The sequence below is a fragment of the Vitis riparia genome, chromosome 1, assembly GCF_004353265.1.
Source record: "Vitis riparia cultivar Riparia Gloire de Montpellier isolate 1030 chromosome 1, EGFV_Vit.rip_1.0, whole genome shotgun sequence".
In the NCBI taxonomy this organism is placed as follows: domain Eukaryota; kingdom Viridiplantae; phylum Streptophyta; class Magnoliopsida; order Vitales; family Vitaceae; genus Vitis; species Vitis riparia.
Window position 1 is genome coordinate 4,338,381 of NC_048431.1, and position 14,635 is coordinate 4,353,015.

A 14,635-nucleotide genomic window follows, 5' to 3' on the forward strand; every position below is an offset into this window, starting at 1 on the left:
AAGACTTTTCATACTGATGTGATTGATCCCTTTACCATACATTTTTCTTTGTCTTGGAATCTTGTGGACGGTAGATGGCCTGAAAGCTAATCGCAGGGAAGAACAAATGATAAGAATTTGGGAAGAATCCAAATTTATGGTCCCATTTGTACATAATTTCTAACCACGCATTAAATTCCAATGGCCCTTCTCTTCATTGATTCCATGCCAAAATACAAGGAATATAAACATCCACCTCATTGTAGCTACACAAGAAGTAAAAATTCTAGACATGAAATTGAATTTATGGCTTTTGTATTTGACCAATTAATTTGGTTTATAAATAGACAAATGTTAGGGGATATTTTCATCATGCAAATTAACAAAATAAAAAAAAAAAAATCATTATATAGTGTATAGCAAATTTAGGTGTTTAACAAATTTTAAAAAACACTTTTAAAAATCTAAAAAATTACTTATAATGTTTTTTTAAAAATAATTTGTAGGTGTTTTTCTTAAAATACTTTTAAAAGAAAGCATGTCTATTAAAAACAATTCAAATAAAATATTATTGAAGACACTCTTACTCCTTATTCAAACAAAATAGGAAATGATCAACCACGTTTGAAAATTTTAAACTTATTTGAAATTTAACAAAAAAAAACAATAATTAAGAAGAGTCCTTGAAGATAATTCTCAATTACTTTCAAAAATAAATAATATCGTTTAGGAATTATAATGTTTTCAATTTATTTTGTGAAGGTATCATGTATGACCTAAAACTTCTTCAAATATTCATTATATTTTTAATTATTTCTTAAAAATATTTGAAAAGATAAAAAAAAATATAGATTGAGAAGATTTTAACTTTTAGACTAGATTTTATTTTCAAAAATACTATAGAACTGTTTTTTAAAAATGTTCTTAATTTTTTAGAAAAAAAAAAGAACTATTTTCTAAAACCTGCCTGTTAGATTCATAGTCTTATTTTTTATTTTATGGATGGAAAGTTAAAGAATAAAAGTGGCTGTCGGTAGACTCGGTACGTCCGGATTATTTTTCGAATAATACCTTTTAATAATACTTTTTAAAATAATATAAAAATTAGAAATCCCCACTTTAGGGTGATGTCCTTGTCACGCTCCTATTATTCTCCCAGACCAGCTTTTCACTTAGACCAGCATCACACAATACATAAAGCTTACACATCCTGATACGTACTCATTCAGCAACCTACGCAATACTCTCTGGCCCATCGATATACTTATTTCTTTCCTTTTTTCTACTCCCAATGAGCTCACCATCATTTCAGGTTACTTTGACAATTCTTCGGTCTTCATCTTATCTAAAGAAGAAGATAGAAAAGAAAAAAAAAATGGAAAAAAAAAAAATGATTGTGGAAAACTATGAATAATTGACCTGGTTGTTGTTCTAGGTTCAACTGGAGTTAGATTTGTCTAAATTAATAGAGGTTAGACAATCTTCCTTCATACTTTGTGCCTCTCCGAGCTTCTGTCTAACAATGTCAAGATTGGATGAGCTTTCCACCTGCACAAAAGAATGTCCGGATAGGTGGTCCAGACACACCCCTCCAAAGCTTAAATCAAATAGAGATAGTTTGAACTACTCAAGGGAGATAGTGAATATGCTAGCCTATGCGTCCATGCGTACCTTGTTTATGCTTTAAGAGGACTTTTATAATGCTTAAGAGATCATTATTGTAGTGTTGACTAAACACTTTGACCTTCTCTATAATGATGATTGTTTTGCAGGTGATAGCCCAATCATCATAATTTTGGGCGGCTGATAGGTGTTGTTAGCTGATGTGTCATGACATTTGATCGTGTAGCCGCCTGTCCCTTCAACCTGTTGATGGCCTGGGGTTACGTGTAGCACTTAATTGACATGGACTTGAAGGTTATTAGAGGTTCCTTCAGTTGTTCCTAGGTCAGACGCAAATAATCACATAGGCCAATGGGCCTTGAAGGCTTGACTGGACAATCCTGTCCATCTAAGAAGCTCGGTCTCCTCTTGTCGCCTAGCCTTGTAGAAAATAAGGGCCTCATTGTGCCGGGGTACCAAATGAGCTGATAGAGATTCGAATGGGATGTCCTGGACGGATTGCATGCTAGTGATAGTCGATCGAGGAGTCCGGGTAGGAAAAGGGACACGTGGAGGGGAGCTTCTCATAACAGGACACGTGGAGGAGAGCCCCCATCGGTATGGCTGGGTCTGAAAGATTGACTATGGAAGAGAACCACACTTCTTTATTCACATGGAAAAAAAATGATTAATTTGGTCACATCATGTTTACTCCTTGATTTTATTACTTTTGATACGTTTAATTTTATTGTTTTGTTTCTTGATTTTGTTATTTATCCTGATTCGTTTGATTTATATGTTTTTGAAAAAGAGAAAAAAACATCAAATTTCAATGGATACTTCTTTGGTATCTTAAACATTTTCGAGTAGGAACACATAAAAATGCATCATAGAAAAAATGAAAGAAAAAAAAATCATGTAGGCATGATATTGATTTTTTTTTTAAAAAAAAATTATTATTGGACTTAATTTTTTAACCATTCGCTCGTCCTTATTTTCATTGAGGCATTTTTAGAGGTGACAAAATTTAATACAATTCATCAACATAATTCAAGTTCATCACACTTTTTACGGATTTGTATAGAATATGTATAATCAAATTTGAATCAAATTTGTATTAATCTGCATAACTAATTTAATAAATATGTAATTTTTTTTATTAACTATATATATATATGTAAACTTATTTTAAATTTATTTTTAAATAAATAGATGAGTCATAAATATATTAGTTTAAGACATTAATTATATAGACTTCTATAAAACTTAACTCAATTTAATTATTATATAAGAGATTTTGATTATTAAATAGGTCAAATGAATTACACTGCATATTAGCCGTTATTAAATAGGTTGAATTTGGATTGACCAATGAATTTAGAACAACAAAAATACAGCTTATCTACTTGCCCCTATTTTCCCCTATTATTTTTTAATACTATTTTAGAAGACATTGCCATATTTGAACTCCTTTTAAAGCTAATTCTACCCTTGTTATTATTTTATTTTCTTTTCAAAACATTAGAAATCCATTAATATTAACGAAGATGAAGAGCTTGTTTAATAACTATTTTCTAAAATAATTTTTTGTTATTTAAAATGAAAAAACAAGAAAATAAATTTTAATTGTTTTAACTTATTTTTTAATGATTGTTTTAAAAAATAATTATACAAATATAAAATAAAACATTAGATATAAAAATTATTTTTAAAATATATTAAAATATTTTAAGTTTCTAAATATATTTTTATTTTATGAAATATCATAGAATAATTTTAAAAATCTATTATTAAAAATTGTTTTTCAAAAATGTTTTCAGAGAGGAGACCAAGTCTTGTTTTTACGTTTACTTTCATTGCCTACGTTTAACATAATTCTTGCATTCACTTCATTGCCTACTTTAGGTTTTAACATAATTCTTGCATTATTTAGTCTTTTTTTATTTATTTATTTTGGAAAACATCGAAGCCCACCAATGTCCCCGACGTCACCTCCTTTCTTTCTCGAGAATCCCCCTTGGATGATATAAAATCTAACATCAAGCACAAGTTCATATCCGCACCCATCTCTCGTTCTCTTTCCCTCTCCCAACCCCCCCTGCCTCGCTCCTCCCCCTCCCTCTCTCTCTCTCTCTGCATGTAACCAAATTGAACATGATGGTTATGGAGAAAATTCTGCTGTTTCATCTCCTTTCTTTAGCTTTGTTGGGAGCTGTTGTAGAGGCTACATGGTCAGATGACAGACTGATAAAGATATCACAGTTGAAAATGTTTGTTGATGAGCTTCAAGATATGCCAAAAATCCTCGGTTTCGACGTTGTCAATGGCGTTCCAGTTTCCAAGTCCCTGCAGATTGGCATGTTTTCGAAGAAATGGGTACGATTTACTTTCCTTATTTTTTTTCTTTTGTTTTGGGTTTTTTATTGCTTTCTAATTTTTTTAAGTGTTAAAACTACTATTGTCTTCCATTTTGAATCCGGTTCCATTCTGTGAAGCTAGGGTATCTTGCTCTTCCCGATGTGCCCTTTTAACTTTAACGGGTGTCCTTTTTACTTACAGAAAGAGAGGGGAAAAGGATACAAAAGGCCATGTTAGTGGCTACTTGTTTCTGCTTTCCTCCATTCCCTTATGAGATTCCAATCTGTTCTGGAAGCTACTAGAACAACTTAATGAGTTTTTTGCTTCTGGTGGCCATCATTTCATACTCTATTTGAGGTAGTTTTTCTTCTAGGGTTTTTTCTTTGGCTTCATTTGATTTTGGGAGGTATAATTAAAGAGGGGGAAAAATGGAAACCTAAAATTGGCCGACCTTTTATTTCTGCCGACTGTTTGTAGAAGTAGACTGCAGACACTCGTGACACTGTTGAACCAAAATATCATAGTCTTACTAGCTTCTGCCCACTGTCTAACCACAAAAATTATTTTCACCTTCAAAAATCAAATTATATCCATTAAAGTCTGAGATGGCATCTTTCAGCCTTATCCCTGTGGGCCTTCATTTTCTGAGTCAATGAAAAAATGTGAGAGTAGAAATCTTTGATTTCTCCGGATGTTGGAAAGTTTCATTCTTGTTTGTAAAGTCCAATAATCACTCTTTTGAAAAGTTAATAACACCTCACCTACATTCTAGTCTTCTTATTTATTTATTTTATATTTATAGAGTTCTTATTTTACCATGTCCAAATCTCTCGTGATGTCATGTATTATGCCAAAAGAATTTCGTTTAGACTCAGAGAACAACACCTTCCTGAAGAGATGACTGTGGTTTGTAATATTTCAAGGCAAATTATATCTGACGTGGCAATGTTTAACCTAGTGAACGGATTTTTTCCTTCACTTTAAATTTGTAATCAAGAAATGTTCCCGTTGGAGCAGCCCTAGTAACTGTGTAGTGGGTCCTCTCGGTTCTTTGTCATGATTCAGAAAAGGAAGAAAAAAAGGTCATCTTACTCGACGGTTCTTATCTGGTCTTGCTGTGCAGAAATTCCACAGAGATCTCCCGCCGACCCGTGTATTTGCCTATGGTACTTCCAATAACACCGCAACGGTTCCTGGTCCAACCATCGAGGCCCTCTACGGAGTTGACACCTACGTGACGTGGCGAAATTACCTCCCATCAAAACACATCTTACCCTGGGACCGAACCATCCCAACTGCCATTCCCGCCACGAAGAAGGGCGTCCCAACGGTGGTTCATCTCCACGGGGCATCGACGAACCCCAGAGCGATGGACACGCCAACTCATGGTTCACCCGTGGCTTCAGAGAAAGAGGCCCCACCTGGACCAAAAGAAGTACCACTACTACAACATCCAGCAACCAGGCAATATGTGGTACCATGATCATGCAATGGGTTTGACTCGAGTCAACCTTCTGGCTGGCTTGATTGGGGCCTACATCATCCGTCATCCTGATATTGAGTCCCCACTCGGACTCCCTCATGGAAAGGAGTTTGATCGACCCTTGATCGTATTCGATCGAAGCTTTCGCACCGATGGCTCCATCTACATGAATAGAACAGGAAACAATCCCTCCATTCATCCACAATGGCAGCCGGAGTATTTTGGTGATGCAATCATAGTCAACGGAAAGCCTGGCCACGTTTGACAGTACGACGTCGTAAATATAGATTCCGCATCATCAACGCAAGCAACGCTCGCTTCTTCGAGTTCTTCTTCACCAACGGTCTACGATTCATCCACGTCGGCTCCGACTCATCTTATAACAAACGTCCGGTCATGATAAAAAAAATCCTCCTGGCCCCATCAGAGATCGTCGATGTGATTGTTGACTTTTCGGAGTCGAAATCCGATTCGGCTATTCTAGCAAACGGTGCGGCTTTTCCCTACCCAAGTGGCGACCCAGTCAACAAGTTCAACGGTAACGTGATGAAGTTCATCATCAAGCGGCAACGCGAGGTTGACACGTCGCGGGTCCCGAAGAGATTGATAAAATACCCATCACCCGATTTATCCAATGCAGCAGCAACACGGTACATAGCAATGTACGAGTACACGAGCCCCACCGATGAGCCAACCCATCTGTTTTTGAACGGAAAACCGTACGAAGATCCGGCGACGGAGACACCCAAAGAGGGAACCAGTGAGATCTGGAACGTGATCAATCTGACGGAGGATAATCACCCGCTGCACATCCACCTGGGGCTGTTCGTGGTGTTAGAACAGAGAAAGCTGGTGGACGTGGAAAAGTTCAAGGAGTGCATGTTGAAGATCAACAATGCCGTCAAGTGCCAGATAAGCAAGTATGCACGTGGCAACATAACAGCAGTGCCAGCTCACGAGCAGGGTTGGAAAAATGTGTTCAAGATGACGCCGGGGTATGTGACCAAGATACTGGTGAGATTTGCTTACATACACTCCAACGCATCGTATCCGTTCGATGCATCCGCAGAGCCTGGTTACGTGTACCATTGCCACGTAAGTATCTTATTCCGCTTTTCAATCTGAATTACTCCAAGCATGAGATCGTTTTGATTACTTTCAAGAAGTAACACCACTTATACAACCAGTTTGTTAGTTCTGGTAAAATGGTGAAAATTTATTCAAAAAATTCTTTAAGGTTGTACTTTTTTATAAAGAAAAAAGAAGTTCTGTTTGAATTTGAATGGGCGTCAGGAAATCATGACTGCTGCCATGCAGATTCCAAATAGAGCTTCATATTCACGGATGCTCTGTAATCTCAGATTTGTCTTCTTGCCTGGGTCAAATGCAGGCCACTTCACTACTTTCAAAGACGCTCCCTTCCATAAGTCTCATCCATATTTTCCTGAATTATTCCCTTGCCTGTGTTTTCATCTAAATTCACTACAAAACTACAAAGGCGAAAAAACAGAACAAGGAAAAGAAAATTGCTACGAATGAGACACTTCCTTCTGGGCACAATCCAAATGGGAAAATCTTATTTTTTTCCTGTAAAAATGCAGATTTTGGATCATGAAGACAATGCGATGATGAGACCCTTGAAGCTCATCAAATAAGAAGAACCATAGGGATTATTACAACAGCAACCTTCTTGTAAGCATAATACATCGCATTTGGTTTCCTTCTTTAATTTTATCAAACTAATAACTAATCTATTCCACTTCATCACTTCTTTACCCCTGCAGGCCCATTGTTTTCCCAGTGACAATATCGAATAAAGCAGAAGCCCAGTCGCGGAGATGGGATACTGTGTTGCACTGTATCGAATAACCGGAGATGTCTCCTGTGGTATGATAGTTTATAGTTATGTCCTACGCTTGTAAGTACCATTCTCATTATAATGTTGATGTAATGGTATTACTACAACAGAGTAGGCAGCAATGGTATTACGACAGAGTATGATTAATGTATGATGTTTATAAAATATATATGTTGTTGTAATATATAAAAAATATGTGACTTTATGAAATTTTACTCATTCCACCCTTAATATATCCAATTATTCTTCCAAGGGTAGAATTATGAGAGATCCAAAAGTTTTACATCATCTTTGCACTTGCGTCTCTTTTTTTTTTTTTGTACCTTAAGCTCATTTCATTTAACAACTAAGTGTATTTAAATTATATTTAATATTTTTAATAATTATATGATTAATGTATAATTTTTATAAAGTATATATATGTTGTTGTAATATAAATATTAAAATATGAATTTATGAAATTTGTGTTCATTTTGCTGCCAAAATTTGATATTCCTTTTACAATATATACAATTATACTCTTAAAAGCAAAATTATAATTGGGTCCAAAATTTTGTACTATGGTCCTACTTCTTTATAACTTGGTCTTATTTCTGTATAATTTCGATACGATTTCTTCATACTTTGATTCTATTAATTTCTTCGTAATGGTCTCATCTCATTGCTTGAAAATATAATAAAGAAAAATAAGTAAATAAATTTAAAAAAACATATAAAAGTAATCAAGTTTAAATTTATTTATTTATTTTTATTTTCTTTCTTTTTGTATTTTCCTTCAAAGTTTCTTGGAAGCAAACATAGCATTAGGGTTTTTTTGTTTTGTTGAATTTTAGGCGAATGCTAAAAATTATCCCAAGGTATGAGGTTTGGAATTATGGGATTGAAAAATTAAATCATTAATTTTCCAAAGGAGAAAATTAGAATGTCATTAGGAAGAATAGGTAGGGGCAAAATCGTGAGCCTATTCCATCTCAGCCCACAAAATGGCACTTCGTCTCATGCCTCCCTTTCCATCTTTCACCGGTCGAAATCTGGCCATCGGAAAATCGCAGCCGCTGGTTAAATTAAAAATCTCCTGCTCTTATCATTCCAACAAGGTCACTTCACTCGACACTCTTTAACTCCCACTTCTTCTTGGTTTCCGTTTACAAATAATGAAAAAATTGGTGATGGTAAATGTGATTGTGAGAAGTATTGGGCTCTGATTTTTCCGGGGTGGTGATACAGTGCAAGAAGGAGTAGACGAGCGTGATGATAGTGCCGACAGGTGTAGGTACCACCATCGGTGGATTCGCCGGCGACGCTTAGCCAGTTGCTCGTGCACTCGCCTCCGTCGTTGATTGCCTCATTTCGCACCCTAACGTACGTCTCTCTCTCTTACCCTAACTCAAAAAGGGTGTTTTGGTCATTTACCGTTAATAGTTAGATTCCATCTCCACAGGTATTACTGTTGTTCCCTTGCATCTTGAGTTGCATTGGGTTATTTTTAATAAATAAGTTTAACTACGAAATTATGCTGCGTTTATGTATGAATTAATCAAGGATTAACAGTTATGAAGTACTGTGGCCCGGGGTTGAAGCTTAATGGATGAGGGCCGGCCCAATAATTGAATGGGCCAAGAAAATCGAGCCTGGACAAACGTAATGATCGGGCCCATCCAAATAAGTGGGCAATAGGACGGGTTAGTCCTGTGCCCATGGCTACCGTGGGATGGAAAATGCGAAAACTTTCTGCTTGGACTTATTTTTTAAAAGTCTAAAACATATACCTTAGCTATGGTCTATGGAGGACAGTGCAGCCTATGCTTAAGCATCTATCTCTGCAACTTTAGGTGCTTAATGCAGCAATGCTTTATTGGCCCGTGCCAAATGTGCTATATGTTGTAGGTTTTGCTCTTGATCGATTTGCAGAAGGCTTATGGGCATTGCAGCCAGTTCACCAAAATAGAGTATGCTTCTATAATCTTGTCTCATTTCTTGCATGTAATTATGTCATGTTTGCTGGCTGCTTAGTCTGTAATCTTACATTGGGCTTGTGATGTCAAGCAGGTGGGGTTGGTTCTTGATGCTGCAATAGAGGGGGAGCTTCGACTTCGCCATTTGCAAGTGGCTGATGCGACAAGCGCTTCCCTTGGATTGCCTGTTTTGGAATATATTGTCACTGACACTCCTTTACTGGTATGCGTCCTTATCAGCTATCAGATTAAAGACTAATGGAGCCAAATATCAACATACTGCTAATTGCCCATATCTTAAGTGGAGCTAAAGTAAAAGATGCATGTTCCAGACAGATTACATAACATGTTTCATGTGCTGCAGACCTTTCCCTTTGCAAGACATGTTTTATGTGCTGCAGGCCTTTCTCTTTGATGACTAACTGCACTTCTTGTGAGATGCTTATTGATGACATGGGCATGATGCATTAGACCAAGGGTCATACACTTGGTGATTGATGAGTCAACATTATTTGTATTGTCTAATTATGATCTCTCTTCATGAGAACTGATACTTTTACAAAGTTTGTAGCAATGAAAACATTGCCCCTGCAATTCAGTAACTTTGCTTTTCTCTTCTCCTTTAAAAATTTTTAATGTAGTTCAGTATCAAAGTTTGTTTATTAATGGATTATCTGACATGTCATGTCATGGTTGGATAGCGAATTGCTGCTCAACGGTTGTTCTCATTTTCTCTGTTCTTGGCCGAATGTTGTCATTGCATTTAAGTACTTTGATTTTCATGAATGCAGAGTTCCACTACCAAGGTAATCGTGAGCTGTTCATATCTATAACGTGTTTTATAGGTGGAGAAATGGGTTGATCCAAAGAGCGGGCAATCAACAGGGAGAATTAAGCATCCTGATTCACTACCGAGAGCTGTGCAGACTTTAGTTAACCGAACAAAGGTAAATGCTGTTGCAGTGGTGGGATGCTTTCTGATGACGATGTTGAAGACATGGATGATTATCGACAAGGGATGGTATGGAAATTATATTCTTGGGTACCATGCTGCATTTCTGTCACTATTTTGGACATAAAGAACAAATATCTCCTCCATGACAGCTGTTGAAGTTAAGGATATTAGTATCCATAATTGCTTAATTAACATCCAAAGTAATTTTCTAGTTATTTAAAATTCCCAAATATTCAAACAAATTCTAGAGCAAGAGCTAGTGCTTCTCCTCCCATTTGCTTTCTATTTTCCCACTCAAATTCAACAATAAATACTTCCAATTTATTGCTTGTGTTGCGGCTAACGCTTGTCATCATAATAGGATTGCCAACTTCCTCTTGTTCCCCCTTTTTCCTTATGGTGTCTTAAATAAAATTTTTTGAATTCACTCCCAAACTTTGAATTTTCATTTTTCATTTCGGAGTTGTTCTGAGTCCTACAAATTTGTGTCCACAATGGTGCATTGTCATGGCTATTGAATATGCAGGTACCAGACAAGAATTGAGGCATCTGTTATTTAGTCTAATGCCTTTTTCAGTTGACATAAAGTGTTGTATAAACATGATGCATATATACGGTGCTTATATTGTGATATGACTTTAGCTACTAAAACTCTTTTTCTCTTCTTCTCAGAGCGAGAAGAAGAAATTGGCATCTAGAGTTGAAAGATGCTGATTATTTAAGACTGAATCAATGTTGGGTTTTTGTGCTTCAAAGTTTGTATCTCATTCCTTCTCATTCTCTTTAACCTGCAGGGTATAGATGATTTGGCAGGAGTGGAGGCAGTTATAAGCCATCTGGTGGTGAAGGAATTCCAGATCCCTTGTGCACATGCACCTGCATTATCTCCCTTTCCTTTGAGCCTATCACTGTGTCCAAAATCAGCTGCCGAGGAGGTGAGTAATATCTTTTGAGGGCACAAAGAACTTATAGCTACATGAGAAGTGGTTTTTGTGGTTATAGAAAGGGACAGTAGGTATCTTTGTGTGAGTTTGCATGTGTGCACACCAGTGTTCATTTGTATAAACTGATGGGTGGGTAGGTAGGTGCATGTTTTCACCTATAGGGTGGATGTTGTTGTTTGTCTTTTCATTAGGACTAAATTCCATTGATTATCATTTGGACACTTCAGGCCAATGGTGTCACTATGGAAAGTTGAATATTATATTCCTTACTGGGAACCTGATAGAAAGGTTTAATACGGTGATGGGGTTCCATAAAGATAATGTGGCTTATTTCATTAGGAAAACACTATTAACTATAAAGTCACTAAGCTAATAGTTCAAAAAAGTCGTCACTTCATGAAGGAGGAGATGAGAGATAAACCAGTATATTAACATTATTAACTATAAAGAAAAAAATAAAATAATACAACATTTGATGACTATTGATATAAAATTTGTGGCATTCACTACCACTACTAGGATAAAAAAATATTCACCAAGCTTATGGTGTTCACTTTATTTATGATATGATATAGTTGGCCACGTTGATGTTATTAATAATTGTCCATTTATTATATCTGACCACTTAGGAGAGATTATAATAATGTCTTCGCCACACGCCCCACTAGATTATATCATTAGGTTTAGTGGTTGACACTTAGGAGATCCACAAACATCTCTACACTTACCTTCCACTGCATCTGCCCATGAAAGCATCGACATTTATAATGCGGGCACCATACTCAAAAGGCTCTTCATTAATACTAATAGAAACAGCCCATAAAGTATACAAAGTCAAACGAGAAAAGGAACCGGAGAGACCAGCCCACCATGCCTAGACTCGACTCTTTATACTGGGTAGGTGATGCCATTTAGCAGTAAGGGGAACCATATCTTTCTGCCCTTGAAGCCCTATCCACATAGATGGGTCCATCTACTCAAAAAAAGTTTCAATTGTACAATATGGCTGTATGGGATCCCTGCTGTGAAATCCAATTTTGATTTCTTTCAAGTACCTAATGAAATGATGAAGGAAACAGAAAAACGGGGGGAAAACACAAAAGAAAAGCCAGTGCCAAGTCTCTCCTTAAAAGGAAAGAGGTCTGAAATTTCAAGAGACCATTAGATACAACTAAGTGGCAAACAGCAACTTAGATTGGGTGTCTTTGCCTAACCCAATACTCGATACTCAATAGCCCTGCCATGTCTGCTGCTTCCATTAAGTGACTTTTTCAACCTTCAATCCATTGGAATGACTATTTCCTACTCTTAATCTTACAAATTTTTTATTGATGATGAAAAAATCAAACTAGGGTCCCAATCAGTGAGTAGTGGGAAGACTTTTCATACTGATGTGATTGATCCCTTTACCATACATTTTTCTTTGTCTTGGAATCTTGTGGGCGGTAGATGGCCTGAAAGCTAATCGCAGGGAAGAAAAAATGATAAGAATTTGGGAAGAATCCAAATTTATGGTCCCATTTGTACATAATTTCTAACCACGCATTAAAGGCCAATGGCCCTTCTCTTCATTGATTCAATGCCAAAATACATGGAATATAGACATCCACCTCACTGTAGCTACACAAGAAGTAAAAATTCTAGACATGAAATTGATTTTATGGCTTTTGTATTCGACCAATTAATTTAGTTTATAAATAGACAAATGTTAGGGGATATTTTTCATCATGCAAATTAACAAAAAAAAAAAATCTCATTATATATTTATAGTCCGTTTGACAATAATTTTAGAAAACACTTTTAATTTTTTTTAAAAAAATTTAGATGTTTAATAAATTTAAAAAAAAACACTTTTAAAAATCTAAAAAATTACTTATAATATTTTTTAAATAAATAATTTATAAATATTTTTCTTAAAAATACTTTCAAAAGAAAACATATCTATGAAAAACAATTCAAATAAAAATATTATTGAAGCCACCTTTACTCGTCATTCAAACAAAATAGAAAATGATCAACCCATTGAAAATTTTAAACTTATTTGAAATTTAACAAAAAAAAAAAAAAACAATAATTAAGAAGAGTCCTTGAAGATAATTCTCAATTACTTTCAAAAATAAATAATATTGTTTAGGAATTTATAGTGTTTTCAATTTATTTTTGTGAAGGTATCATGTATGAGCTAAAACTTCTTTCAAATATTCATTTTATTTTTAATTATTTCTTAAAAATATTTGAAAAGATAAAAAAAAATAGATTGAGAAGATTTTAACTTTTTGACTAGATTTTTATTTTCAAAAATACTATAGAACTGTTTTTTAAAAATGTTCTTAATTTTTTTTCGAAAAAAAAAAGGAACTATTTTCTAAAACCTTCCTGTTGGATTCATAGTCTTATTTTTTATTTTATGGATGGAAAGTTAAAAGAACAAAAGTGGCTGTCGGTAGACTCGGTACGTCCGGATTATTTTTCGAATAATACCTTTTAATAATATTTTTTAAAAATAATATAAAAATTAGAAATCCCCGCTTTAGGGTAGGTGGGTGGATGTCCTTGTCACGCTCCTATTATTCTCCCAGACCAGCTTTTCACTTAGACGAGCATCACACAATACATAAAGCTTACACATCCCTGATACGTACTCATTCAGCAACCTACGCGATACTCTCTGGCCCATGGATATACTTATTTCTTTCCTTTTTTTCTACTCCCAATGAGCTCACCATCATTTTAGGTTACTTCGACAATTCTTCGGTCTTCATCTTATCTAAAGAAGATAGAAAAGAAAGAAAAAAAAAATGATTATGGAAAACTATGAATAATTGACCCGAAATTGTTTTTCCAAGTTCAACTGGAGTCAGATTTGTTTAAATTAACAGAGGTTAGACAATCTTCCTTCGTATGTTGTGCCTCTCCAAGCTTCTATCTAACAATGTCAAGATTGGGTGAGCTTTTCACTTGCACAAAAGAATGTCTGGATAGGTGGTCCAGACACACCCCTTCGAAGCTTAAATCAAACAGAGATAATTTGTACTCAAGGAAGATAGTGAATATGCTAGCCTATGCGTACCTTGTTTATGCTTTCGAATGACTTTTATAATGCTTAAGAGATCATCACTGTAGTGCTGACTAAGTACTTTGACCTTTTCTGTAATAATGATTGTTTTGCAGGTGGTAGGACAATCATCATAGTTTTGGGCAGCTGATAAGTGCCGTTAGTTGATGTGTCATGACATTTGATCGTGTAGTCGCCTGTCCCCTCAACCTGATGACTTGGGGTTACGTGTAACACTTAATTGACATGGACTTGAAGGCTATTAGAGGTTCCTTCAATTGTTCTTATGTCAGATACAAATGATCACATAGGTCAATGGGCCTTGAAGGCTTGACTGGACAATCTTGTCCGTCTAAGAAGCTTGGTCTCCTCTTGTCGCCTGGCCATGTAGAAAATAAGGGCCTCATTGTGCCAAGTACCAAATGGGCTGGTAGAGATTCGAATGG

General features: G+C 35.6%; 1 long non-coding RNA gene and 1 pseudogene across 4 annotated transcripts; both read left to right on the forward strand.

Annotated features, from left to right (window-relative positions):
• Positions 1 to 3,647: 3,647 nt before the first annotated feature.
• LOC117914007 lies at positions 3,648 to 7,319 on the forward strand (annotated as a pseudogene).
• A 903-nt stretch (positions 7,320 to 8,222) lies between these two features.
• LOC117914035 lies at positions 8,223 to 11,450 on the forward strand. Of its 4 annotated transcripts, XR_004651213.1 has the most exons (6): positions 8,223 to 8,377; positions 8,508 to 8,642; positions 9,168 to 9,229; positions 9,330 to 9,833; positions 10,027 to 10,256; positions 10,985 to 11,450. It is a non-coding gene; the product is annotated as an uncharacterized LOC117914035 (long non-coding RNA). The 4 variants fall into 4 exon arrangements; XR_004651212.1 differs by having other exon boundaries at positions 8,225 to 8,642; XR_004651214.1 differs by having other exon boundaries at positions 8,231 to 8,642; positions 9,330 to 9,458.
• Positions 11,451 to 14,635: the final 3,185 nt, after the last annotated feature.